Here is a 27,196-nt window from a genome sequence, read left to right as displayed (position 1 = left end):
ATTTCATTTGACTGAAATTAATTTGACTGAGACCAAAACACTGAAAGTTCAAAATACTGAAAACTCATTTGACTGAAACTCATAACACTGACACATTAAAGTGAAAGGTATATGCCCTTTTCCCCACTGTAGTGCGATCCTGGAGTTAGTATATATAGTTAGGGGGGGTGTGGGGGGCACAGCCCCCCCACATACTTTATACATTTTAAACCATGCACATATATTATATTTATAACTGCAATGAATAACTCTTTGCAGAAAACAAGATTTACCTAAACTATGTGGGGGGTTTCACCGAGTAATGACAATTTAAAGCTGGAAATGTTAACGTCAACATTGCATTAAATGCTGTAACTCCCAAACCTAGAATGTAGAATACTAGGGAAGATGCAATTAAAACATTTTAGCAGCTTTATCAAAACTTACTAAGCTGCTATGTAACATGAGTAATGCATAATTCAGCTAGAATTTATCCAACAGGAGTCCTGAATCAGCCAAAATGCAACAGAATTACAATGTGTACAGGAGCTTTACCTCTCCCCACAAAATACTATATAACTTGTTAAACATTTAATTTTGGAATATTAGTTACCTAAATTTGGAGATCAATGGTCAGAATATCCACACAGAATAGTGCAAAACAGCATTTGGAAGATTTGCATCATTGCAGTAAAACAGCACAGGAAAAGTTAATCAGCAAAATATAAAGCACTGCAAACTGTATTCTGATTTCATTGGTAGTTACGAGACATGTGGTCCAGGTGACCATTGTAGAGCCTAGCCCAAACTCTGAGGAACCTTTCTCGTTTTCCTAGTTGCCCCAGAGCAGTGTATGGTTAATTGACTTGCTCAAAATCATATAAAGTCAGATAGAGACTGATGGAATCAGACTCTGGATTACAGAAAGTAGATATTTACCAGTTCAGAACCTTAACCCTGTACGCAGACTGCCAAGAGGAATGTGGATTTAGTATATAACTCATATGGATGCAGGCTGTTCTTCTTGCACACTGTTGCTCTTTTTCCCTAACTCCAGCTTAAAGTTGTATCAGTCCATTCAAATAGCATGGCCAGATTTTACTCAGCCATAGGTTAATGCTACAAGTATGTAAAAGTGGTGTATATTTACCTGAGCAGTTGGTGTCTCTTCACAAAGAGAAAGGCGACTGCTCGGCTTGGGGAATGGTAATGCGTTTAAACAAACCTCACTTCAAAGATAAAGCTGTTAGAAATTTAAGACAGCATTATCAGAATCAAAAGATGGCCTGAGATGGATAGCAGCTTGAGACTGAGGTCCTTATAAGCATGAGAGGTGGTAATAATCAATAGGTAAATCTAATGTTGCTACGATACCGAAGAACACAGGAAAATTACAGGACCAGCTTCAGAACAATTTGCTTATTAGGGACAGCATAGTGGATAGCAGTAATCATGAGGTAAACAAATATAGTTACCCTGTGGCAAACTCAGGGAGGGCAATTAAATACAAGGACTTGTAAAAGAGCGTAATATAATGTCCAGCAAAAAAAAAAAAAAACATGAATGTAGAAATGACCTGAAAAACAGAGTGGATTCATAATTTCTCTGCTATGAGGTAATGGATTTCAAAGGGGGAAGTAACCCAACAAAGTATGGAAAGGAAATAACCCCTAGTATTTATTGGCACATTTACGTTTGATACTCAAGTTGACACTGCGGTGGTGGTGCTGCGGTAATGTTGTCGCCTCACAGTAAGACATTGTCCTGTTCGATTCTCAGCTAGAGTGTCTTCTGTGTGGAGACATGTGTGAATGGAGTACTTTCGTTGAAGGTTGTGCGTCAGGGCTGGCAACTCAGCACGTAAAAAAATCTACTGCCAATCATTAGCGGACCGGAGTTCCACTGTGGTGACCCCTAACCGGGAAAAGCCGAAAGACACAACAACTCAGACTGTCAAACTAAAAATATCAGCAGTGAAGTGTCATAACAGACAGTCTTGGAGAAGATGAGTTTTCATTTTCTCTGACTCTTCTCTGAGTTTATGTGATCTCAGACTTGGTATATGCTTGGGGATATGGGGTCTTGTCTCCATAAAAAGTTTTTGTGTTTTGTGATCCTGAGAGCATTGCTGTTTTGGCTAGTGACCCTCCCTGGTTTTAGATGTTTTGGGGTTGAATAATTGCAAGTCAATCAAACGAAATGCAATTATTCATAGTGTACGCATAAAAAATACCTAGTTTAGTGGTTATAGAAGTACACATATACCCTTATTAGACTGGGACAAATGCAGAATAGAATAATATAATAGGGTATACTTCACCATGCGTGTAGAAAAGAATCTCAGGAAACTGTTTCCAACCCAGGCCTGGGAGTTAGGAAGAAATAATTGCAGCAGAAACTCTACTAATTCTCTAGCATATCTTTTAGCGTCACTATTTAAAAACTAAAAATTGGGAATTACTTGTATTTATTTCTTTGTTTATTTATTTTTGTTTGCTGGGGTTGGGCCTTTTTCAGACTTAGCTTGGAAGCATTGTTTTTTATGTGCCTTGTGCTGAATCACACAGTAGGTAAATGGAGGCTGCAAGAACCAATTATGTTAATCTTAGCAATGCAAAAGCAAATGCCACGTGTTACTGCCTGCAAAGAATCCTAAATAGGAGGAGTGATGAGGGGGTAAATGAACCATCTCTAGAAATCTTTCTCTAGTAGGAGAAGCTGGGGATGGAGGACAACCAACTGCATCTTCCAGAACTGCAGAGACAGTAACAGATACTATGTACATTATATGGAGAAGCTGTTATTTTAAGAAATGCTCTAAACAGATAGCAATGGTGACGTGGGTTTGGGATCATAAGTTTAAAGTATAGACAAGTTGTGAATATATAAACAACCATAAACAAACATTTTAATAAAAACACCATGTTCAACAGAAACATTGTCATGGACAATGGCTTCCATGACTATTATGCACAAAATACATGCTTCCTAAAAAATACATGCTCAGTGTCCTAACTTAATGTAACTTGGGTTTTTAATTATAGTGATAGCTAGCACACTGTACAGGCTGGGGATTCAATAACAGTACTACATAAATGTAGTTCTTTGTTGTAAAACTTTGACTCAGTTTGTACTGTGCTACGAGTAGTGAGGGGGCAATTACTCGTGGAACAATGTGGTGTGAATATTAAAGTAATGCAGGTTCTTGAAGTAATTTGTTAGTTTTTTAAGTGCTCTGCTTTTGTTTTGCATGTGTTGTAATAGTGGCAAAAGTTAATGTGATATTCCTTATATTCATATTGATAGCCTTAGTTATATGGGCTATATCCTGCCAAGGATGTAACAGCCAGCCAGGCAGCTTCCAAAGCTACAGGGCACCTTCCATGTGCTCAAACTCTCAAGTGGCTCGAGGTGAGCTGACTAAAAGACAAGTTTGGATGCGAAGCCCTTTAGAGCTTGACTGCTGTTGAAAAGTATACTCCTCTGAGGTTTTTGAGGCTTGATGGTCTGCTTGTTCTTTCCTTAGCCAGGCAGATAAGTTCCCTTTGGGGAAAAAAATTCCATTTTCTTACTGTTTTTGCTGACATTTTATTGCTTTCCTCTTCAGGAAAGTTATTTCAGAGCTAGGAGTGTTGTGTTTTAGCAGATTGTCTCCAGACAGTAATGTACTTTCAAAGGGAGCATTCATTGTTTCTGTTAGTTTAAAAGTAGTGTTATCTAACTGATAAACTTTTTTCTGTGGATAAATTGTTTATTTTAAGGTTGTAGGGCTGCCATGTTGTTTGAAATTGCTTTTCACTGTTTTTTTCTGTTAAAAAGTAACTTTTGTGGACTGGTAGTTTTACTGGCGTTGTTTGGTTACCCCAGGATAGAGGCATCATTTTCAGTTTGACCAGGAAATATATTGTCAGTCCCACAGTGTGTCCTTCTTCTAGCCACAAAAAGAAAAAATTAAGCAAACAGCCTTCTCACCACAACAGACTAGCAATTTGCCTCAGCCACAGGTAAGTGACTATGCTGTGGTCATTTGTCGTACATCAGACCACTCATCTTTTAATCCAGATCCATCTGGTCTAGCACCTACAGCCACTATGGACCAGGGGTTAGCCACATCATGTGTGGCTGTTGGTTTCCCCTCAGTGTGCAAGGGAAAACCACTCTTGTTGGTCCTGGGAGACGGAACAGGGAAGGTTTCTATCTTATCAGAATACTGTGCCCATCCATGGGGAAGCAGTGGCTGCCATTAATAACATGGTTGGCCCCATTTTCCTGTCAAAAAGAAACAGAAAACCAAACATGTAGCTATTTCTCCTCACATTTCTTTGGATAGGAGTAATTTACTGGGACTGGTTCAAGCCATTGATCTTTCTTGTAGAGTTTTTTTTTCCAGTAAATGAAATAGGGATGCCACCTTTCTTGAAGAAATTCAAGATTATGAATCTGAACAGCGAGATACAGGGATGGAGTCAGGGTTTTGTCCTCAGATTTCTGATCCAAACTCAGAAGAGAGCTCTCTTTTTGTTTCTCTCTCTGGGGGTTTCACTTTCTCTAAGATTATTGCTAGAATGTCCCAGTGTTTTCAGTGGGAGAACACTGAGGTTTAGCAATCCCTCAAAAAATACGATGAGTTGTTACAGAAGGATTTTCCAGAACCTACACCCATTCCTCCTATCTTGTCTGCTTTAGAGGATGTGTGTTTTACTGCCTGCAATTTTCCTGATAGTCAGTTAGCATTTCTTAAAAAAGAAGATAGGATGTATAAAGTTCCTCAGTCTTTTAAATTTTTATATTCTGTTCTCAAACCTGACCCAGTAGCTACAGCCTTAGTTGACTCCTCTGCTACTAAGCACTTAGTTTTATTATTTATTTTATTTATTGCGTTTGATTACTGGGAAAGTCCACTGGGCCTGAAGAACCCATTTTCAGTGGAGGCCCGGGGAGAAAAGCTCCACGTTTATTACATACAGACAAACAAAAACAAACAAAAAAATGAACAATACAAGGTTTATAAGACAACATTAGCATATAGCAACTATATGATTGTATACAATGATTTGGTAACAATGGATTACATTGGTGGGACCAGTGAAGAAGGCATACAATTAAGTAGTGAAACTTGGAATTAGTGTAGAGTAGTTATTGAGTGATGAGGAGATGGATATTGGGAGGGGGGTCAGGTTTTAGGGTTGTTAGTGGAAGTGCAGGTACATATCCAATGTGAGAAGAGATGCAATTTAAGGGAGTTTTTGAAGGTATAGGGATTAGACATAGCTCTGAGTGAAGGGGGAAGATCATTCCATAACTTAGAGACTGTAAAGGAGTACAGCATTTGACTGGCAGAGAGCTTAGGTTTGTTGACATTTAATAGCATTTTGTTTTCAAACCTAAGGTGATGGTTTGGATGATACATGGTCAGTATACTAGTAAAGGATGGGCAGGCTGCTGGGAAGTAGATAAGTTTATGGGCAAAAGTAAGTTGTAGGTATGTTAAATGAAGGGGGAGTTCGAGCCAGCCTAGTTGCTGCAGTGTGGTGCAGTGGTGGATGGGGAATTTGATGTTTGTAGCAAATTTGGCAATTTTATTGTAACATGAGTTGAGTTTTGTTTTCAGAGGGGACTGTATATTGGTAAGGATGGGGGCGCCATATAAGAGGATTGGAAGCATGAATGCTGTACCTGAAAGAATCAAAGCCAGAGCCCCAGGTAAAAACAAGCCACCATGGTGGACATCCAGTGTCAACAAACTACAATAAATGCAAAAGGTTGCTGTCCAAGAAAACAAAGGTGAGACCACAGCAATGGAAAAGTACCCTTTTCAACCTCAACAGGCAAATAAGACAACATATCGTTAGTTTTACTGGGGTTAAGGGCTAGGTGGTTCTGTGACATCCAGGATTCAGTTGAGGTGAAAGCTTCTTGGGTAAGTTGTTGTAATAGAGAAGCAGATTTAGAAGAGCAGATAGTAGTGGAATCATCAGCATATTGTATTTGAGTGGGAAAGAGTATTGTGAAAGTCACTGATAAATATACTGAAAAGAAGGGGACCCAGTACAGAGCCCTGGGGTACCCCTGTATTAGTGTTTATGAAAGGGGAGAAGCAGTGTTGCCAGACAGTAGATTGTTGCCTTTTAGTGAGATAGTCAGAAAACCATTGGAGCGTTGGGGAGAAATGCTCAGTTTAGACAGTTTGGTAAGCAGGAGGGGGTGGGAGACAGTATCAAACGCTTTTAAAAGATCAAGAAAGAGTGCAGATACTATGGAACCAGAGTCACGGGCTCTGTTAACTGTATCCAGGAAGGAGATGTGGGTGGTATTAGTGCTATGTCCAGGCCTAAAAGCATGCTGAGTGGGGGAGAGCAGTTGGCGTTTAACCAAGTGATTAAGGAGCTGAATTTGAATGCATTTTTCAAGTATTTTTGAGATGGGAGGAAGTATAACAATAGGTCAGAAATTAGAGATGTCTGAGTTTTTGCCGCCTTTATGAAGTGTAAGAACATATGCTTTTTTCCAGATATGTGGTATGCAAGATTTATGGATGGATCTATTGATGAGGATGTTGAGGAGATATGCTATGGAGGAGGCTGATAGTTGCAAGAATTATGCAGGTAGGTTGTCAGGGGCATTGGTGCAAGGTTTTAGTTTGAGAAGAAGTTTTTTATTAGTTGAGGTAGGTATAGGAGAAAGTGAGAAAGTGGGAATTGAAGTAGAAGGGGTGTGTAATATAGTACTGTTTGATAGAATTGGTGGGTGGGAAGGTGGTAGTAAGTTTATTTACTTATTAGTTAATTCCAGTCCTACTCTTTCTAATAAAGATGATGAAATTATTGATAGCTACAGGGAAAAAAGTGTATGCTGCAACTTTGAATTTCATAATCTTAAATTGTCAGATTCAATGTTAACATTTATTCTGACATATTGTGAAAGCATGCGGAATATTTTAGCTGCAATTTCTTCTTGAGAAGAAAAATCTTTAAATAACTTTGTTTCTTCTATTGCATAGGTCACTACTTACAGTGGGTGTATGTTGAAACTTCTTCCAGGACTATGACCACAGGTATGGTTTTAAGCAAAGTTGCTTGGCTGCATTCTCAGAACCTTTCAGATGATGTTAAAAATGAGATTATAAATTCTCCCTTGGACTGAGATTTAGTGTTTGGCCTCTCTGCTGCAGAGGTGATCAAAAGTGTGATGAAAGGGGCAAGCTGATGCAGGGAATCTCTTAAGATTTTTCAGTCCTTGTTTTCCAGATTGTCTAAGGGATTTTCTTTCTCCTCATCCAATTTCAGCAAAAAAAAAATGAATAAACAGTAACAGCAGAATTCAGGTAAACAGACATTTAAGAAGAAGTGGCAAAGAGATTAAAAAAAGTCTCAAACCTCCCAAAACCAAGGAAACTCCAAAAAGTCTGAATGACTATTCAACAGACCTTGTGACCCCCTCCCACCCTGGCCCGCTTTCTCTTCCAGAAAGTCAGACTCTCCAATTTTCTATTTGGCAACAGATTGTTTCAGACAAATGGGTTCTAAAAATCATTCCTCAGCATTACAAATGGCAGTAGGAGGAAATACATCCTTTGCAGGGGTCATTCCTCATCCTGCAGATCAGACTATTTTATTTCCTCCTGTTCTTCATCATGTGCTGTCCCAAGGAGTGATAGAACCACCTCCTTGCCCCAAAGGATGAAAATGCCTGGAGATCAGTTCTGGATCTTTCTTTCCTAAACCTGTTTGTGATAGTACTCAAATTCAAAATGATGTCACTTCAGAACGTGTTACCTCTTCTTACTATTTCAAATTTCCTGGTAACAGACTTAAAAGATGCTTATCATCACATTCCTATTCATCCAGACTTCAGGTGTTTCATAAGGTTTTGTGTGTGTCTGGTTCATATTATCAGTTCTCTGCATTACTGTATGGACTATCCACAGCCCCAACAGTGCTCACAAGGTGTCTAGCTCTAGTTATAGCTCATTACAGGCAAAAAGGTATCCACATTTTTCTGTATTCAGAGGACTTGCTTATCTTTGCAGAGTCTTTTTCAAAATGTCAGGAATCTCTATTTTGGGTGAGAGATCTCTTGCACAAGCCGGGATTCCAAGAGAGCATTCAAAATCCTTCACACAGGAATGTGTTCCTGCGATATCAACTAGACATCTCAGTTTAAAGCACTTTTTTTTCATAAGAAAAATCAATCCTTATTTAGATCCATTTCTATGTTTTTCCACTTAGATTTCAGTCATTGCAAGGGAATATCTCAGAATATTGGGTCTCATGGCATCTGTTATTCTCATGATACCCCTGGCAAGACTCCACTTGAAGAAGATACAGTGGTGTCTGAAATTTTTTTGGACCCAACATCAACACCTTTTAATCATTTCAGATCCCAGTACTTGGGTTTGTCAGACATGAAATCTTTTGGTGGCGATAACAAATATCCTTAAGTCAAGGTCTCCCACTTCTCTGTCCCTGCTCCAAAGCAGTCAGTCACCACAGATGCTTCAGACTTTGCTTGCAGAGAAATTTCAGGGGTGATAAAAGTGCAGGGAGTGTTAGACAGCAAGGACAGATGCAAGAAGATAAATATCAAGGAGAAGCTTGCCCTGATCAAGACACTTAGTCCCTGGGACCTCTTCAAGTGGTTACAGACAATATGACAATAATGTGGTACATCAGCAAGCAAGCAGGGAACCAGGTTGTACCCCCTTTTCAGACTAGTCATGTTAGCTTGGGATATAATGTCATAGCACAATCTCACTCTACAGCATCCTACATACTACAGGTTGGACAAGGAGAGAGTCATGGTCAGCTGCCTGTCCAGTGCCAGGATTTGTCAGATCATGCACGAACTCAGGTCTCTCAGCAACAAGTACTATTATAACTCTGTCATAGCTCATGTTGGAGTGAATGACCTGAGATGTACCTCACTGGACTTTATGAAGAGAGACATGATTGACCTCTCTGAATATGTGTCCCAGGCAGGTATGTCCCTAGCCTTGAGTAGCATACCACCCTCACCTAAAATAATGCCATAGTTTCAACAAAAAATGTTTGATTTCAATAACTGGCTTTGTTTATTGGTGTCATTCAAAGGGGATCCAGTTTCTGTCAGCCTGGAAAGCCATGTTTGACAAATCTCACTGCTTTTCCAGAGATGATTGCACCTGGCACCATTAGGCATTTGGCTGCTGGCAAAGTCTCTTGCCTCACCCATTGTGCCTTTTTTAGGCATGGTCTCAAAAACAAACTTACTGACGTGAAATTTGCTAATCAAATCAAAATAAGGGTCATGCTGCTAAACGCTAGGAGCTTAAACCAAAAACTGCACACCCTGGAAGCACTTCTATCACTGGAAGATGGAGTTGTCTGTGCAGTCACAGAAACCTGATTCAAGGTCTCAGACAGTACCACGGCCTTGCAAGGCAACAATGCCTTCCACACCTTCAGACCACAAAACGAATATGTGAGAACCAAAGGAGGTAATATTTCTATCTATATTAGAGATAAATTCACCTCCTGTCTAGTTAGACTGGACAACTCCATGGAGTTACTCCAAGTACAGCTTACTGTGGGTAACACTCCCATTCAAGTCATAGCCAGTTATAGATCCCTCTCAATGGGTCATGATGTGCACAAAGTCTACTTGAACAAATTGGAGTCAATCCAAATATTCCCGAATACTCTGGTTATGGGGGATTTCAATTATTCCACCATCAACTGGGAAAACTACTCTATCCATAACTTACTAGCTCAAAATTTCCTTAACTTTGTTAACTCAAATGCTGTGGAACAAATTGTTCATACCCCGACAAGAGGAACAAACACACTAGATCTGGTCCTCACTAACATGGGAAACAGATGCACTGCCGCAAATGTCAGGCAATCATTACTTAAATTTGACCACAAATCAGTCACCTTTGAGTTGATACCAGAGCTCACCTGTACCTGTAGCTATACCTGAAAGAATCAAAGCCAGAGCCCCAGGTAAAAACAAGCCACCATGGTTGACATCCAGTGTCAACAAACTACAATAAATGCAAAAAGTTGCTGTCCAAGAAAACAAAGGTGAGGCCACAACAATGGAAAAGTACCCTCCTCAGCCTCAACAGGCAAATAAGACAACATATCGTTAGTTTTACTGGGGTTAAGGGCTAGGTGGTTCTGCGACATCCAGGATTCAGTTGAGGTGAAAGCTTCTTGGGTAAGTTGTTGTAATAGAGAAGCAGATTTAGAAGAGCAGATAGTAGTGGAATCATCAGCATATTGTATTAGAGTGGGAAAGAGTATTGTGAAAGTCACTGATAAATATACTGAAAAGAAGGGGACCCAGTACAGAGCCGTGGGGTACCCCTGTATTAGTGTTTATGAAAGGGGAGAAGCAGTGTGCCAGACAGTAGATTGTTGCCTTTTAGTGAGATAGTCAGAAAACCATTGGAGCATTGGGGAGAAATGCTCAGTTTGGACAGTTTGGTAAGCAGGAGGGGGTGGGAGACAGTATCAAACGCTTTTAAAAGATCAAGAAAGAGTGCAGATATTATGGAACCAGAGTCACTGGCTCTGTTAACTGTATCCAGGAAGGAGATGTGGGTGGTATTAGTGCTATGTCCAGGCCTTAAAGCATGCTGAGTTGGGGAGAGCAGTTGATGTGTAACCAAGTGATTAAGGAGCTGAATTAGAATGCATTTTTCAAGTATTTTTGAGATGGGAGAAAGTATAACAATAGGTTAGAAATTAGAGATGTCTGAGTTTTTGCTGCCTTTATGAAGTGTAAGAACATATGCTTTTTTCCAGATATGTGGTATGCAAGATTTATGGATGGATCTATTGATGAGGATGCTGATGGCATATGCTATGGAGGAGGCTGATAGTTGCAAGAATTATGCAGGTAGGTTGTCAGGGGCTTTGGTGCAAGGTTTTAGTTTGTGAAGAAGTTTTTTATTAGTTGAGGTAGGTATAGGAGAGAGTGAGAAAATGGGAATTGAAGTAGAAGGGGTGTGTAATATAATACTGTTTGATAGAATTGGTGGGTGGGAAGGTGGTAGTAAGTTTATTTACTTATTAGTTAATTCCAGTCCTACTCTTTCTAATAAAGATGATGAAATTATTGATAGCTACAGGGAAAAAAGTGTATGCTGCAACTTTGAATTTCATAATCTTAAATTCTCAGATTCAATGTTAACATTTATTCTGATATATTGTGAAAGCATGAGGAATATTTTAGCTGCAGTTTCTTCTTGGGAAGAAAAATCTTTAAATAACTTTGTTTCTTCTATTGCATAGGTCACTGCTTACAGTGGGTGTATGTTGAAACTTCTTCCAGGGCTATGACCACAGGTATGGTTTTAAGCACAGTTGCTTGGCTGCATTCTCAAAACCTTTCAGATGATGTTAAAAATGAGATTATAAATTCTCCCTTGGATTGTGATTTAGTGTTTGGCCTCTCTGCTGCAGAGGTGATCAAAAGTGTGATGAAAGGGCAAGCTGATGCAGGGAATCAAGATTTTTCAGTCCTTGTTTTCCAGATTGTCTAAGGGATTTTCTTTCTCCTCATCCAATTTCAGCAAAAAAAAAATGAATAAACAGTAACAGCAGAATTCAGGTAAACAGACATTTAAGAAGAAGTGGCAAAGAGATTAAAAAAAGTCTCAAACCTCCCAAAACCAAGGAAATTCCAAAAAGTCTGAATGACTATTCAACAGACCTTGTGACGCCCTCCCACCCTGGCACTCTTTTTCTTCCAGAAAGTCAGACTCTCCAATTTTCTATTTGGCAACAGATTGTTTCAGACAAATGGGTTCTAAAAATCATTCATCAGCATTACAAATGGCAGTAGGAGGAAATACATCCTTTCCAGGGGTCATTCCTCATCCTGCAGATCAGACTATTTTATTTCCTCCTGTTCTTCATCATGTGCTGTCCCAAGGAGTGATAGAACCACCTTCTTGCCCCAAAGGATGAAAATGCCTGGAGATCAGTTCTGGATCTTTCTTTCCTAAACCTGTTTGTGATAGTACTCAAATTCAAAATGATGTCACTTCACAACGTGTTACCTCTTCTTACTATTTCAAATTTCCTGGTAACAGACTTAAAAGATGCTTATCATCACATTCCTATTCATCCAGACTTCAGGTGTTTCATAAGGTTTTGTGTGTGTCTGGTTCATATTATCAGTTCTCTGCATTACTGTATGGACTATCCACAGCCCCAACAGTGCTCACAAGGTGTCTAGCTCTAGTTATAGCTCATTACAGGCAAAAAGGTATCCACATTTTTCTGTATTCAGAGGACTTGCTTATCTTTGCAGAGTCTTTTTCAAAACGTCAGGAATCTCTATTTTGGGTGAGAGATCTCTTGCACAAGCCGGGATTCCAAGAGAGCATTCAAAATCCTTCACACAGGAATGTGTTCCTGCGATGTCAACTAGACATCTCAGTTTAAAGCACTTTTTTTTCATAAGAAAAATCAATCCTTATTTAGATCCATTTCTATGTTTTTCCACTTAGATTTCAGTCATTGCAAGGGAATATCTCAGAATATTGGGTCTCATGGCATCTGTTATTCTCATGATACCCCTGGCAAGACTCCACTTGAAGAAGATACAGTGGTGTCTGAAATTTTTTTGGACCCAACATCAACACCTTTTAATCATTTCAGATCCCAGTACTTGGGTTTGTCAGACATGAAATCTTTTGGTGGCGATAACAAATATCCTTAAGTCAAGGTCTCCCACTTCTCTGTCCCTGCTCCAAAGCAGTCAGTCACCACAGATGCTTCAGACTTTGCTTGCAGAGAAATTTCAGGGGTGATAAAAGTGCAGGGAGTGTTAGACAGCAAGGACAGATGCAAGAAGATAAATATCAAGGAGAAGCTTGCCCTGATCAAGACACTCAATACTCTAAGCAATCTTTAGTCCCTGGGACCTCTTCAAGTGGTTACAGACAATATGACAATAATGTGGTACATCAGCAAGCAAGGAGGGAACCAGGTTGTACCCCTTTTCAGACTAGTCATGTTAGCTTGGGATATAATGTCATAGCACAATCTCACTCTACAGCATCCTACATACTACAGGTTGGACAAGGAGAGAGTCATGGTCAGCTGCCTGTCCAGTGCCAGGATTTGTCAGATCATGCACGAACTCAGGTCTCTCAGCAACAAGTACTATTATAACTCTGTCATAGCTCATGTTGGAGTGAATGACCTGAGATGTACCTCACTGGACTTTATGAAGAGAGACATGATTGACCTCTCTGAATATGTGTCCCAGGCAGGTATGTCCCTAGCCTTGAGTAGCATACCACCCTCCCTAAAATAATGCCATAGTTTCAACAAAAAATGTTTGATTTCAATAACTGGCTTTGTTTATTGGTGTCATTCAAAGGGGATCCAGTTTCTGTCAGCCTGGAAAGCCATGTTTGACAAATCTCACTGCTTTTCCAGAGATGATTGCACCTGGCACCATTAGGCATTTGGCTGCTGGCAAAGTCTCTTGCCTCACCCATTGTGCCTTTTTTAGGCATGGTCTCAAAAACAAACTTACTGACGTGAAATTTGCTAATCAAATCAAAATAAGGGTCATGCTGCTAAACGCTAGGAGCTTAAACCAAAAACTGCACACCCTGGAAGCACTTCTATCACTGGAAGATGGAGTTGTCTGTGCAGTCACAGAAACCTGATTCAAGGTCTCAGACAGTACCACGGCCTTGCAAGGCTACAATGCCTTCCATACCTTCAGACCACAAAACGAATATGTGAGAACCAAAGGAGGTAATATTTCTATCTATATTAGAGATAAATTCACCTCCTGTCTAGTTAGACTGGACAACTCCATGGAGTTACTCCAAGTACAGCTTACTGTGGGTAACACTCCCATTCAAGTCATAGCCAGTTATAGATCCCTCTCAATGGGTCATGATGTGCACAAAGTCTACTTGAACAAATTGGAGTCAATCCAAATATTCCCGAATACTCTGGTTATGGGGGATTTCAATTATTCCACCATCAACTGGGAAAACTACTCTATCCATAACTTACTAGCTCAAAATTTCCTTAACTTTGTTAACTCAAATGCTGTGGAACAAATTGTTCATACCCCGACAAGAGGAACAAACACACTAGATCTGGTCCTCACTAACATGGGAAACAGATGCACTGCCGCAAATGTCAGGCAATCATTACTTAAATTTGACCACAAATCAGTCACCTTTGAGTTGATACCAGAGCTCACCTGTACCTGTAGCTATACCTGAAAGAATCAAAGCCAGAGCCCCAGGTAAAAACAAGCCACCATGGTTGACATCCAGTGTCAACAAACTACAATAAATGCAAAAAGTTGCTGTCCAAGAAAACAAAGGTGAGGCCACAACAATGGAAAAGTACCCTCCTCAGCCTCAACAGGCAAATAAGACAACATATCGTTAGTTTTACTGGGGTTAAGGGCTAGGTGGTTCTGCGACATCCAGGTTTCAGTTGAGGTGAAAGCTTCTTGGGTAAGTTGTTGTAATAGAGAAGCAGATTTAGAAGAGCAGATAGTAGTGGAATCATCAGCATATTGTATTAGAGTGGGAAAGAGTATTGTGAAAGTCACTGATAAATATACTGAAAAGAAGGGGACCCAGTACAGAGCCGTGGGGTACCCCTGTATTAGTGTTTATGAAAGGGGAGAAGCAGTGTGCCAGACAGTAGATTGTTGCCTTTTAGTGAGATAGTCAGAAAACCATTGGAGCATTGGGGAGAAATGCTCAGTTTGGACAGTTTGGTAAGCAGGAGGGGGTGGGAGACAGTATCAAACGCTTTTAAAAGATCAAGAAAGAGTGCAGATATTATGGAACCAGAGTCACTGGCTCTGTTAACTGTATCCAGGAAGGAGATGTGGGTGGTATTAGTGCTATGTCCAGGCCTTAAAGCATGCTGAGTTGGGGAGAGCAGTTGATGTGTAACCAAGTGATTAAGGAGCTGAATTAGAATGCATTTTTCAAGTATTTTTGAGATGGGAGAAAGTATAACAATAGGTTAGAAATTAGAGATGTCTGAGTTTTTGCTGCCTTTATGAAGTGTAAGAACATATGCTTTTTTCCAGATATGTGGTATGCAAGATTTATGGATGGATCTATTGATGAGGATGCTGATGGCATATGCTATGGAGGAGGCTGATAGTTGCAAGAATTATGCAGGTAGGTTGTCAGGGGCTTTGGTGCAAGGTTTTAGTTTGTGAAGAAGTTTTTTATTAGTTGAGGTAGGTATAGGAGAGAGTGAAAAAATGGGAATTGAAGTAGAAGGGGTGTGTAATATAATACTGTTTGATAGAATTGGTGGGTGGGAAGGTGGTAGTAAGTTTATTTACTTATTAGTTAATTCCAGTCCTACTCTTTCTAATAAAGATGATGAAATTATTGATAGCTACAGGGAAAAAAGTGTATGCTGCAACTTTGAATTTCATAATCTTAAATTCTCAGATTCAATGTTAACATTTATTCTGATATATTGTGAAAGCATGAGGAATATTTTAGCTGCAGTTTCTTCTTGGGAAGAAAAATCTTTAAATAACTTTGTTTCTTCTATTGCATAGGTCACTGCTTACAGTGGGTGTATGTTGAAACTTCTTCCAGGGCTATGACCACAGGTATGGTTTTAAGCACAGTTGCTTGGCTGCATTCTCAAAACCTTTCAGATGATGTTAAAAATGAGATTATAAATTCTCCCTTGGATTGTGATTTAGTGTTTGGCCTCTCTGCTGCAGAGGTGATCAAAAAGTGTGATGAAAGGGGCAAGCTGATGCAGGGAATCAAGATTTTTCAGTCCTTGTTTTCCAGATTGTCTAAGGGATTTTCTTTCTCCTCATCCAATTTCAGCAAAAAAAAAATGAATAAACAGTAACAGCAGAATTCAGGTAAACAGACATTTAAGAAGAAGTGGCAAAGAGATTAAAAAAAGTCTCAAACCTCCCAAAACCAAGGAAATTCCAAAAAGTCTGAATGACTATTCAACAGACCTTGTGACGCCCTCCCACCCTGGCACTCTTTTTCTTCCAGAAAGTCAGACTCTCCAATTTTCTATTTGGCAACAGATTGTTTCAGACAAATGGGTTCTAAAAATCATTCATCAGCATTACAAATGGCAGTAGGAGGAAATACATCCTTTCCAGGGGTCATTCCTCATCCTGCAGATCAGACTATTTTATTTCCTCCTGTTCTTCATCATGTGCTGTCCCAAGGAGTGATAGAACCACCTTCTTGCCCCAAAGGATGAAAATGCCTGGAGATCAGTTCTGGATCTTTCTTTCCTAAACCTGTTTGTGATAGTACTCAAATTCAAAATGATGTCACTTCACAACGTGTTACCTCTTCTTACTATTTCAAATTTCCTGGTAACAGACTTAAAAGATGCTTATCATCACATTCCTATTCATCCAGACTTCAGGTGTTTCATAAGGTTTTGTGTGTGTCTGGTTCATATTATCAGTTCTCTGCATTACTGTATGGACTATCCACAGCCCCAACAGTGCTCACAAGGTGTCTAGCTCTAGTTATAGCTCATTACAGGCAAAAGGTATCCACATTTTTCTGTATTCAGAGGACTTGCTTATCTTTGCAGAGTCTTTTTCAAAACGTCAGGAATCTCTATTTTGGGTGAGAGATCTCTTGCACAAGCCGGGATTCCAAGAGAGCATTCAAAATCCTTCACACAGGAATGTGTTCCTGCGATGTCAACTAGACATCTCAGTTTAAAGCACTTTTTTTTCATAAGAAAAATCAATCCTTATTTAGATCCATTTCTATGTTTTTCCACTTAGATTTCAGTCATTGCAAGGGAATATCTCAGAATATTGGGTCTCATGGCATCTGTTATTCTCATGATACCCCTGGCAAGACTCCACTTGAAGAAGATACAGTGGTGTCTGAAATTTTTTTGGACCCAACATCAACACCTTTTAATCATTTCAGATCCCAGTACTTGGGTTTGTCAGACATGAAATCTTTTGGTGGCGATAACAAATATCCTTAAGTCAAGGTCTCCCACTTCTCTGTCCCTGCTCCAAAGCAGTCAGTCACCACAGATGCTTCAGACTTTGCTTGCAGAGAAATTTCAGGGGTGATAAAAGTGCAGGGAGTGTTAGACAGCAAGGACAGATGCAAGAAGATAAATATCAAGGAGAAGCTTGCCCTGATCAAGACACTCAATACTCTAAGCAATCTTTAGTCCCTGGGACCTCTTCAAGTGGTTACAGACAATATGACAATAATGTGGTACATCAGCAAGCAAGGAGGGAACCAGGTTGTACCCCCTTTTCAGACTAGTCATGTTAGCTTGGGATATAATGTCATAGCACAATCTCACTCTACAGCATCCTACATACTACAGGTTGGACAAGGAGAGAGTCATGGTCAGCTGCCTGTCCAGTGCCAGGATTTGTCAGATCATGCACGAACTCAGGTCTCTCAGCAACAAGTACTATTATAACTCTGTCATAGCTCATGTTGGAGTGAATGACCTGAGATGTACCTCACTGGACTTTATGAAGAGAGACATGATTGACCTCTCTGAATATGTGTCCCAGGCAGGTATGTCCCTAGCCTTGAGCAGCATACCACCCTCACCTAAAATAATGCCATAGTTTCAACAAAAAATGTTTGATTTCAATAACTGGCTTTGTTTATTGGTGTCATTCAAAGGGGATCCAGTTTCTGTCAGCCTGGAAAGCCATGTTTGACAAATCTCACTGCTTTTCCAGAGATGATTGCACCTGGCACCATTAGGCATTTGGCTGCTGGCAAAGTCTCTTGCCTCACCCATTGTGCCTTTTTTAGGCATGGTCTCAAAAACAAACTTACTGACGTGAAATTTGCTAATCAAATCAAAATAAGGGTCATGCTGCTAAACGCTAGGAGCTTAAACCAAAAACTGCACACCCTGGAAGCACTTCTATCACTGGAAGATGGAGTTGTCTGTGCAGTCACAGAAACCTGATTCAAGGTCTCAGACAGTACCACGGCCTTGCAAGGCTACAATGCCTTCCATACCTTCAGACCACAAAACGAATATGTGAGAACCAAAGGAGGTAATATTTCTATCTATATTAGAGATAAATTCACCTCCTGTCTAGTTAGACTGGACAACTCCATGGAGTTACTCCAAGTACAGCTTACTGTGGGTAACACTCCCATTCAAGTCATAGCCAGTTATAGATCCCTCTCAATGGGTCATGATGTGCACAAAGTCTACTTGAACAAATTGGAGTCAATCCAAATATTCGAATACTCTGGTTATGGGGATTTCAATTATTCCACCATCAACTGGGAAAACTACTCTATCCATAACTTACTAGCTCTAAATTTCCTTAACTTTGTTAACTCAAATGCTGTGGAACAAATTGTTCATACCCCGACAAGAGGAACAAACACACTAGATCTGGTCCTCACTAACATGGGAAACAGATGCACTGCCGCAAATGTCAGGCAATCATTACTTAAATTTGACCACAAATCAGTCACCTTTGAGTTGATACCAGAGCTCACCTGTACCTGTAGCTATACCTGAAAGAATCAAAGCCAGAGCCCCAGGTAAAACAAGCCACCATGGTTGACATCCAGTGTCAACAAACTACAATAAATGCAAAAAGTTGCTGTCCAAGAAAACAAAGGTGAGGCCACAACAATGGAAAAGTACCCTCCTCAGCCTCAACAGGCAAATAAGACAACATATCGTTAGTTTTACTGGGGTTAAGGGCTAGGTGGTTCTGCGACATCCAGGTTTCAGTTGAGGTGAAAGCTTCTTGGGTAAGTTGTTGTAATAGAGAAGCAGATTTAGAAGAGCAGATAGTAGTGGAATCATCAGCATATTGTATTAGAGTGGGAAAGAGTATTGTGAAAGTCACTGATAAATATACTGAAAAGAAGGGGACCCAGTACAGAGCCGTGGGGTACCCCTGTATTAGTGTTTATGAAAGGGAGAAGCAGTGTGCCAGACAGTAGATTGTTGCCTTTTAGTGAGATAGTCAGAAAACCATTGGAGCATTGGGGAGAAATGCTCAGTTTGGACAGTTTGGTAAGCAGGAGGGGGTGGGAGACAGTATCAAACGCTTTTAAAAGATCAAGAAAGAGTGCAGATATTATGGAACCAGAGTCACTGGCTCTGTTAACTGTATCCAGGAAGGAGATGTGGGTGGTATTAGTGCTATGTCCAGGCCTTAAAGCATGCTGAGTTGGGGAGAGCAGTTGATGTGTAACCAAGTGATTAAGGAGCTGAATTAGAATGCATTTTTCAAGTATTTTTGAGATGGGAGAAAGTATAACAATAGGTTAGAAATTAGAGATGTCTGAGTTTTTGCTGCCTTTATGAAGTGTAAGAACATATGCTTTTTTCCAGATATGTGGTATGCAAGATTTATGGATGGATCTATTGATGAGGATGCTGATGGCATATGCTATGGAGGAGGCTGATAGTTGCAAGAATTATGCAGGTAGGTTGTCAGGGGCTTTGGTGCAAGGTTTTAGTTTGTGAAGAAGTTTTTTATTAGTTGAGGTAGGTATAGGAGAGAGTGAAAAAATGGGAATTGAAGTAGAAGGGGTGTGTAATATAATACTGTTTGATAGAATTGGTGGGTGGGAAGGTGGTAGTAAGTTTATTTACTTATTAGTTAATTCCAGTCCTACTCTTTCTAATAAAGATGATGAAATTATTGATAGCTACAGGGAAAAAAGTGTATGCTGCAACTTTGAATTTCATAATCTTAAATTCTCAGATTCAATGTTAACATTTATTCTGATATATTGTGAAAGCATGAGGAATATTTTAGCTGCAGTTTCTTCTTGGGAAGAAAAATCTTTAAATAACTTTGTTTCTTCTATTGCATAGGTCACTGCTTACAGTGGGTGTATGTTGAAACTTCTTCCAGGGCTATGACCACAGGTATGGTTTTAAGCACAGTTGCTTGGCTGCATTCTCAAAACCTTTCAGATGATGTTAAAAATGAGATTATAAATTCTCCCTTGGATTGTGATTTAGTGTTTGGCCTCTCTGCTGCAGAGGTGATCAAAAAGTGTGATGAAAGGGGCAAGCTGATGCAGGGAATCTCTTAAGATTTTTCAGTCCTTGTTTTCCAGATTGTCTAAGGGATTTTCTTTCTCCTCATCCAATTTCAGCAAAAAAAAAATGAATAAACAGTAACAGCAGAATTCAGGTAAACAGACATTTAAGAAGAAGTGGCAAAGAGATTAAAAAAAGTCTCAAACCTCCCAAAACCAAGGAAATTCCAAAAAGTCTGAATGACTATTCAACAGACCTTGTGACGCCCTCCCACCCTGGCACTCTTTTTCTTCCAGAAAGTCAGACTCTCCAATTTTCTATTTGGCAACAGATTGTTTCAGACAAATGGGTTCTAAAAATCATTCATCAGCATTACAAATGGCAGTAGGAGGAAATACATCCTTTCCAGGGGTCATTCCTCATCCTGCAGATCAGACTATTTTATTTCCTCCTGTTCTTCATCATGTGCTGTCCCAAGGAGTGATAGAACCACCTTCTTGCCCCAAAGGATGAAAATGCCTGGAGATCAGTTCTGGATCTTTCTTTCCTAAACCTGTTTGTGATAGTACTCAAATTCAAAATGATGTCACTTCACAACGTGTTACCTCTTCTTACTATTTCAAATTTCCTGGTAACAGACTTAAAAGATGCTTATCATCACATTCCTATTCATCCAGACTTCAGGTGTTTCATAAGGTTTTGTGTGTGTCTGGTTCATATTATCAGTTCTCTGCATTACTGTATGGACTATCCACAGCCCCAACAGTGCTCACAAGGTGTCTAGCTCTAGTTATAGCTCATTACAGGCAAAAAGGTATCCACATTTTTCTGTATTCAGAGGACTTGCTTATCTTTGCAGAGTCTTTTTCAAAATGTCAGGAATCTCTATTTTGGGTGAGAGATCTCTTGCACAAGCCGGGATTCCAAGAGAGCATTCAAAATCCTTCACACAGGAATGTGTTCCTGCGATGTCAACTAGACATCTCAGTTTAAAGCACTTTTTTTTCATAAGAAAAATCAATCCTTATTTAGATCCATTTCTATGTTTTTCCACTTAGATTTCAGTCATTGCAAGGGAATATCTCAGAATATTGGGTCTCATGGCATCTGTTATTCTCATGATACCCCTGGCAAGACTCCACTTGAAGAAGATATAGTGGTGTCTGAAATTTTTTTGGACCCAACATCAACACCTTTTAATCATTTCAGATCCCAGTACTTGGGTTTGTCAGACATGAAATCTTTTGGTGGCGATAACAAATATCCTTAAGTCAAGGTCTCCCACTTCTCTGTCCCTGCTCCAAAGCAGTCAGTCACCACAGATGCTTCAGACTTTGCTTGCAGAGAAATTTCAGGGGTGATAAAAGTGCAGGGAGTGTTAGACAGCAAGGACAGATGCAAGAAGATAAATATCAAGGAGAAGCTTGCCCTGATCAAGACACTCAATACTCTAAGCAATCTTTAGTCCCTGGGACCTCTTCAAGTGGTTACAGACAATATGACAATAATGTGGTACATCAGCAAGCAAGGAGGGAACCAGGTTGTACCCCTTTCAGACTAGTCATGTTAGCTTGGGATATAATGTCATAGCACAATCTCACTCTACAGCATCCTACATACTACAGGTTGGACAAGGAGAGAGTCATGGTCAGCTGCCTGTCCAGTGCCAGGATTTGTCAGATCATGCACGAACTCAGGTCTCTCAGCAACAAGTACTATTATAACTCTGTCATAGCTCATGTTGGAGTGAATGACCTGAGATGTACCTCACTGGACTTTATGAAGAGAGACATGATTGACCTCTCTGAATATGTGTCCCAGGCAGGTATGTCCCTAGCCTTGAGCAGCATACCACCCTCACCTAAAATAATGCCATAGTTTCAACAAAAAATGTTTGATTTCAATAACTGGCTTTGTTTATTGGTGTCATTCAAAGTGGATCCAGTTTCTGTCAGCCTGGAAAGCCATGTTTGACAAATCTCACTGCTTTTCCAGAGATGATTGCACCTGGCACCATTAGGCATTTGGCTGCTGGCAAAGTCTCTTGCCTCACCCATTGTGCCTTTTTTAGGCATGGTCTCAAAAACAAACTTACTGACGTGAAATTTGCTAATCAAATCAAAATAAGGGTCATGCTGCTAAGCTAGGAGCTTAAACCAAAACTGCACACCCTGGAAGCACTTCTATCACTGGAAGATGGAGTTGTCTGTGCAGTCACAGAAACCTGATTCAAGGTCTCAAACAGTACCACGGCCTTGCAAGGCTACAATGCCTTCCATACCTTCAGACCACAAAACGAATATGTGAGAACCAAAGGAGGTAATATTTCTATCTATATTAGAGATAAATTCACCTCCTGTCTAGTTAGACTGGACAACTCCATGGAGTTACTCCAAGTACAGCTTACTGTGGGTAACACTCCCATTCAAGTCATAGCCAGTTATAGATCCCTCTCAATGGGTCATGATGTGCACAAAGTCTACTTGAACAAATTGGAGTCAATCCAAATATTCCCGAATACTCTGGTTATGGGGGATTTCAATTATTCCACCATCGACTGGGAAAACTACTCTATCCATAACTTACTAGCTCTAAATTTCCTTAACTTTGTTAACTCAAATGCTGTGGAACAAATTGTTCATACCCCGACAAGAGGAACAAACACACTAGATCTGGTCCTCACTAACATGGGAAACAGATGCACTGCCGCAAATGTCAGGCAATCATTACTTAAATTTGACCACAAATCAGTCACCTTTGAGTTGATACCAGAGCTCACCTGTACCTGTAGCTATACCTGAAAGAATCAAAGCCAGAGCCCCAGGTAAAAACAAGCCACCATGGTTGACATCCAGTGTCAACAAACTACAATAAATGCAAAAAGTTGCTGTCCAAGAAAACAAAGGTGAGGCCACAACAATGGAAAAGTACCCTCCTCAGCCTCAACAGGCAAATAAGACAACATATCGTTAGTTTTACTGGGGTTAAGGGCTAGGTGGTTCTCGACATCCAGGATTCAGTTGAGGTGAAAGCTTCTTGGGTAAGTTGTTGTAATAGAGAAGCAGATTTAGAAGAGCAGATAGTAGTGGAATCATCAGCATATTGTATTAGAGTGGGAAAGAGTATTGTGAAAGTCACTGATAAATATACTGAAAAGAAGGGGACCCAGTACAGAGCCGTGGGGTACCCTATGAGTGTTTATGAAAGGGAGAAGCAGTGTGCCAGACAGTAGATTGTTGCCTTTTAGTGAGATAGTCAGAAAACCATTGGGCGTTGGGGAGAAATGCTCAGTTTGGACAGTTTGGTAAGCAGCGGGGGGTGGGAGACAGTATCAAAGCGCTTTTAAAAGATCAAGAAAGAGTGCAGATATTATGGAACCAGAGTCACTGGCTCTGTTAACTGTATCCAGGAAGGAGATGTGGGTGGTATTAGTGCTATGTCCAGGCCTTAAAGCATGCTGAGTTGGGAGAGCAGTTGATGTGTAACCAAGTGATTAAGGAGCTGAATTAGAATGCATTTTTCAAGTATTTTGAGATGGGAGAAAGTATAACAATAGGTTAGAAATTAGAGATGTCTGAGTTTTGCTGCCTTTATGAAGTGTAAGAACATATGCTTTTTCCAGATATGTGGTATGCAAGATTTATGGATGGATCTATTGATGAGGATGCTGATGGCATATGCTATGGAGGAGGCTGATAGTCGCAAGAATTATGCAGGTAGGTTGTCAGGGGCTTTGGTGCAAGGTTTTAGTTTGTGAAGAAGTTTTTTATTAGTTGAGGTAGGTATAGGAGAGAGTGAGAAAATGGGAATTGAAGTAGAAGGGGTGTGTAATATAGTACTGTTTGATAGAATTGGTGGGTGGGAAGGTGGTAGTAAGTTTATTTACTTATTAGTTAATTCCAGTCCTACTCTTTCTAATAAAGATGATGAAATTATTGATAGCTACAGGGAAAAAGTGTATGCTGCAACTTTGAATTTCATAATCTTAAATTCTCAGATTCAATGTTAACATTTATTCTGATATATTGTGAAAGCATGAGGAATATTTTAGCTGCAGTTTCTTCTTGGGAAGAAAAATCTTTAAATAACTTTGTTTCTTCTATTGCATAGGTCACTGCTTACAGTGGGTGTATGTTGAAACTTCTTCAGGGCTATGACCACAGGTATGGTTTTAAGCACAGTTGCTTGGCTGCATTCTCAAAACCTTTCAGATGATGTTAAAAATGAGATTATAAATTCTCCCTTGGATTGTGATTTAGTGTTTGGCCTCTCTGCTGCAGAGGTGATCAAAAGTGTGATGAAAGGGCAAGCTGATGCAGGGAATCTCTTAAGATTTTTCAGTCCTTGTTTTCCAGATTGTCTAAGGGATTTTCTTTCTCCTCATCCAATTTCAGCAAAAAAAAAATGAATAAACAGTAACAGCAGAATTCAGGTAAACAGACATTTAAGAAGAAGTGGCAAAGAGATTAAAAAAAGTCTCAAACCTCCCAAAACCAAGGAAATTCCAAAAAGTCTGAATGACTATTCAACAGACCTTGTGACGCCCTCCCACCCTGGCACTCTTTTTCTTCCAGAAAGTCAGACTCTCCAATTTTCTATTTGGCAACAGATTGTTTCAGACAAATGGGTTCTAAAAATCATTCATCAGCATTACAAATGGCAGTAGGAGGAAATACATCCTTTCCAGGGGTCATTCCTCATCCTGCAGATCAGACTATTTTGTTTCCTCCTGTTCTTCAGCATGTGCTGTCCCAAGGAGTGATAGAACCACCTCCTTGCCGCAAAGGAAGAAAATGCCTGGAGATCAGTTCTGGATCTTTCTTTCCTAAACCTGTTTGTGATAGTACTCAAATTCAAAATGATGTCACTTCACAACGTGTTACCTCTTCTTACTATTTCAAATTTCCTGGTAACAGACTTAAAAGATGCTTATCATCACATTCCTATTCATCCAGACTTCAGGTGTTTCATAAGGTTTTGTGTGTGTCTGGTTCATATTATCAGTTCTCTGCATTACTGTTTGGACTATCCACAGCCCCAACAGTGCTCACAAGGTGTCTAGCTCTAGTTATAGCTCATTACAGGCAACAAGGTATCCACATTTTTCTGTATTCAGAGGACTTGCTTATCTTTGCAGAGTCTTTTTCAAAATGTCAGGAATCTCTATTTTGGGTGAGAGATCTCTTGCACAAGCCGGGATTCCAAGAGAGCATTCAAAATCCTTCACACAGGAATGTGTTCCTGCGATGTCAACTAGACATCTCAGTTTAAAGCACTTTTCTTTCACAAGAAAAATTAATCCTTATTTAGATCCATTTCTATGTTTTTACACTTAGATTGCAGTCATTGCAAGGGAATATTTCAGAATATTGGGTCACATGGCATCTGTTATTCTCGTGATACCCCTGGTAAGACTCCACTTGAAGAAGATACAGTGGTGTCTGAAATTTCTTTGGACCCAGCATCAACACCTTTTTATCATTTCAGATCCCAGTACTTGGGTTTGTCAGACATGAAATCTTTTGGTGGCGATAACAAATATCCTTAAGTCAAGGTCTCCCACTTCTCTGTCCCTGCTCCAAAGCAGTCAGTCACCACAGATGCTTCAGACTTTGCTTGCAGAGAAATTTCAGGGGTGATAAAAGTGCAGGGAGTGTTAGACAGCAAGGACAGATGCAAGAAGATAAATATCAAGGAGAAGCTTGCCCTGATCAAGACACTCAATACTCTGAGCAATCTTTAGTCCCTGGGACCTCTTCAAGTGGTTACAGACAATATGACAATAACGTGGTACATCAGCAAGCAAGCGGTGAACCAGGTAGTACCCCCTTTGCAGACTAGTCATGTTAGCTTGGGATATAATGTCATAGCACAATCTCACTCTACAGCATCCTACATTCTACAGGTTGGATAAGGAGAGAGTCATGGTCAGCTGCCTGTCCAGTGCCAGGATTTGTCAGATCATGCACGAACTCAGGTCTCTCAGCAACAAGTACTATTATAACTCTGTCATAGCTCATGTTGGAGTGAATGACCTGAGATGTACCTCACTGGACTTTATGAAGAGAGACATGATTGAGCTCTCTGAATATGTGTCCCAGGCAGGTATGTCCCTAGCCTTGAGTAGCATACCACCCTTACCTAGAATAATGCCATAGTATCAACAAACAATGATTGATTTCAATAATTGGTTTTGTTTTTTGGTGTCATTCAAAGTGGATCCAGTTTCTGTCAGTTTGGAAAGCCATGGTTGACAAACCTCACTGCTTTTCCAGAGATGATTGCACCTGGCACCACTAGGCATTTGGCTGCTGGCAAAGTCTCTTGCCTCTCCCATTGTGCCTTTTTTAGGCATGGTCTCGAAAACAAACTTACTGACCTGAAATTTGCTAATCAAATCAAAATAAGGGTCATGCTGCTAAATGCTAGGAGCTTAAACCAAAAACTGCACACCCTGGAAGCACTTCTATCACTGGAAGATGGAGATGTCTGTGCAGTCACAGAAACCTGATTTAAGGTCTCAGACAATACCCTGGCCTTGCAAGGCTACAATGCTTTCCACACCTTCAGACCACAAAACGAACATGTGAGAACCAAAGGAGGTAATGTTTCTATCTATATTAGAGATAAATTCACCTAAAGATATAATTTTTAAACAATTCACTCCTAGTGTTATGTGTGACAAATTGGATGTTTTGCAAGATAATATTGTCTCATATGAAAAGCGCCTGCAGCTTACAAAAGTTAAAAAGCTGCAGAGAGAGATCACAAGGACTTTCAGAACCAGCATGTGTTCACTTGGCTCAGAGATTTCAACAGCAGACAACCGTCAAATTCCGTCAATCATCATGAAAACCAATCACACAGGCTGTACCATGATACTAATGCAATGTCAACGCCTTCATCTTCAGAACACACGTAAATTGTTATGGATCAACGGCATGAAAGTGCGCTTAGTAATAGCAGTACTAATAATGAATGCTGCTTAGTGACTACTTCTGCTATGGAGCAAGCACCCTCCTTATTGAATAGTAGTGCTCCTAATGACTCTAACATAACAACTATATCTTCTAAAGTAAGTAATTGTAACTTAAGTATTACAAGATCATCTGTTCCAAATGTAGCCACTAAAGGTAGTAGTGCTTTGGTTAGACTGAAGGATAACAGCTTTACCAACGTTTTTTTTACTAGAAAGC

The sequence above is a fragment of the Protopterus annectens genome, chromosome 5.part0 (genome assembly GCF_019279795.1).
Source record: "Protopterus annectens isolate FY-2018-M chromosome 5.part0, PAN1.0, whole genome shotgun sequence".
Lineage (NCBI taxonomy): Eukaryota > Metazoa > Chordata > Ceratodontiformes > Protopteridae > Protopterus > Protopterus annectens.
Note: the sequence above shows the minus strand (reverse complement) of the source record.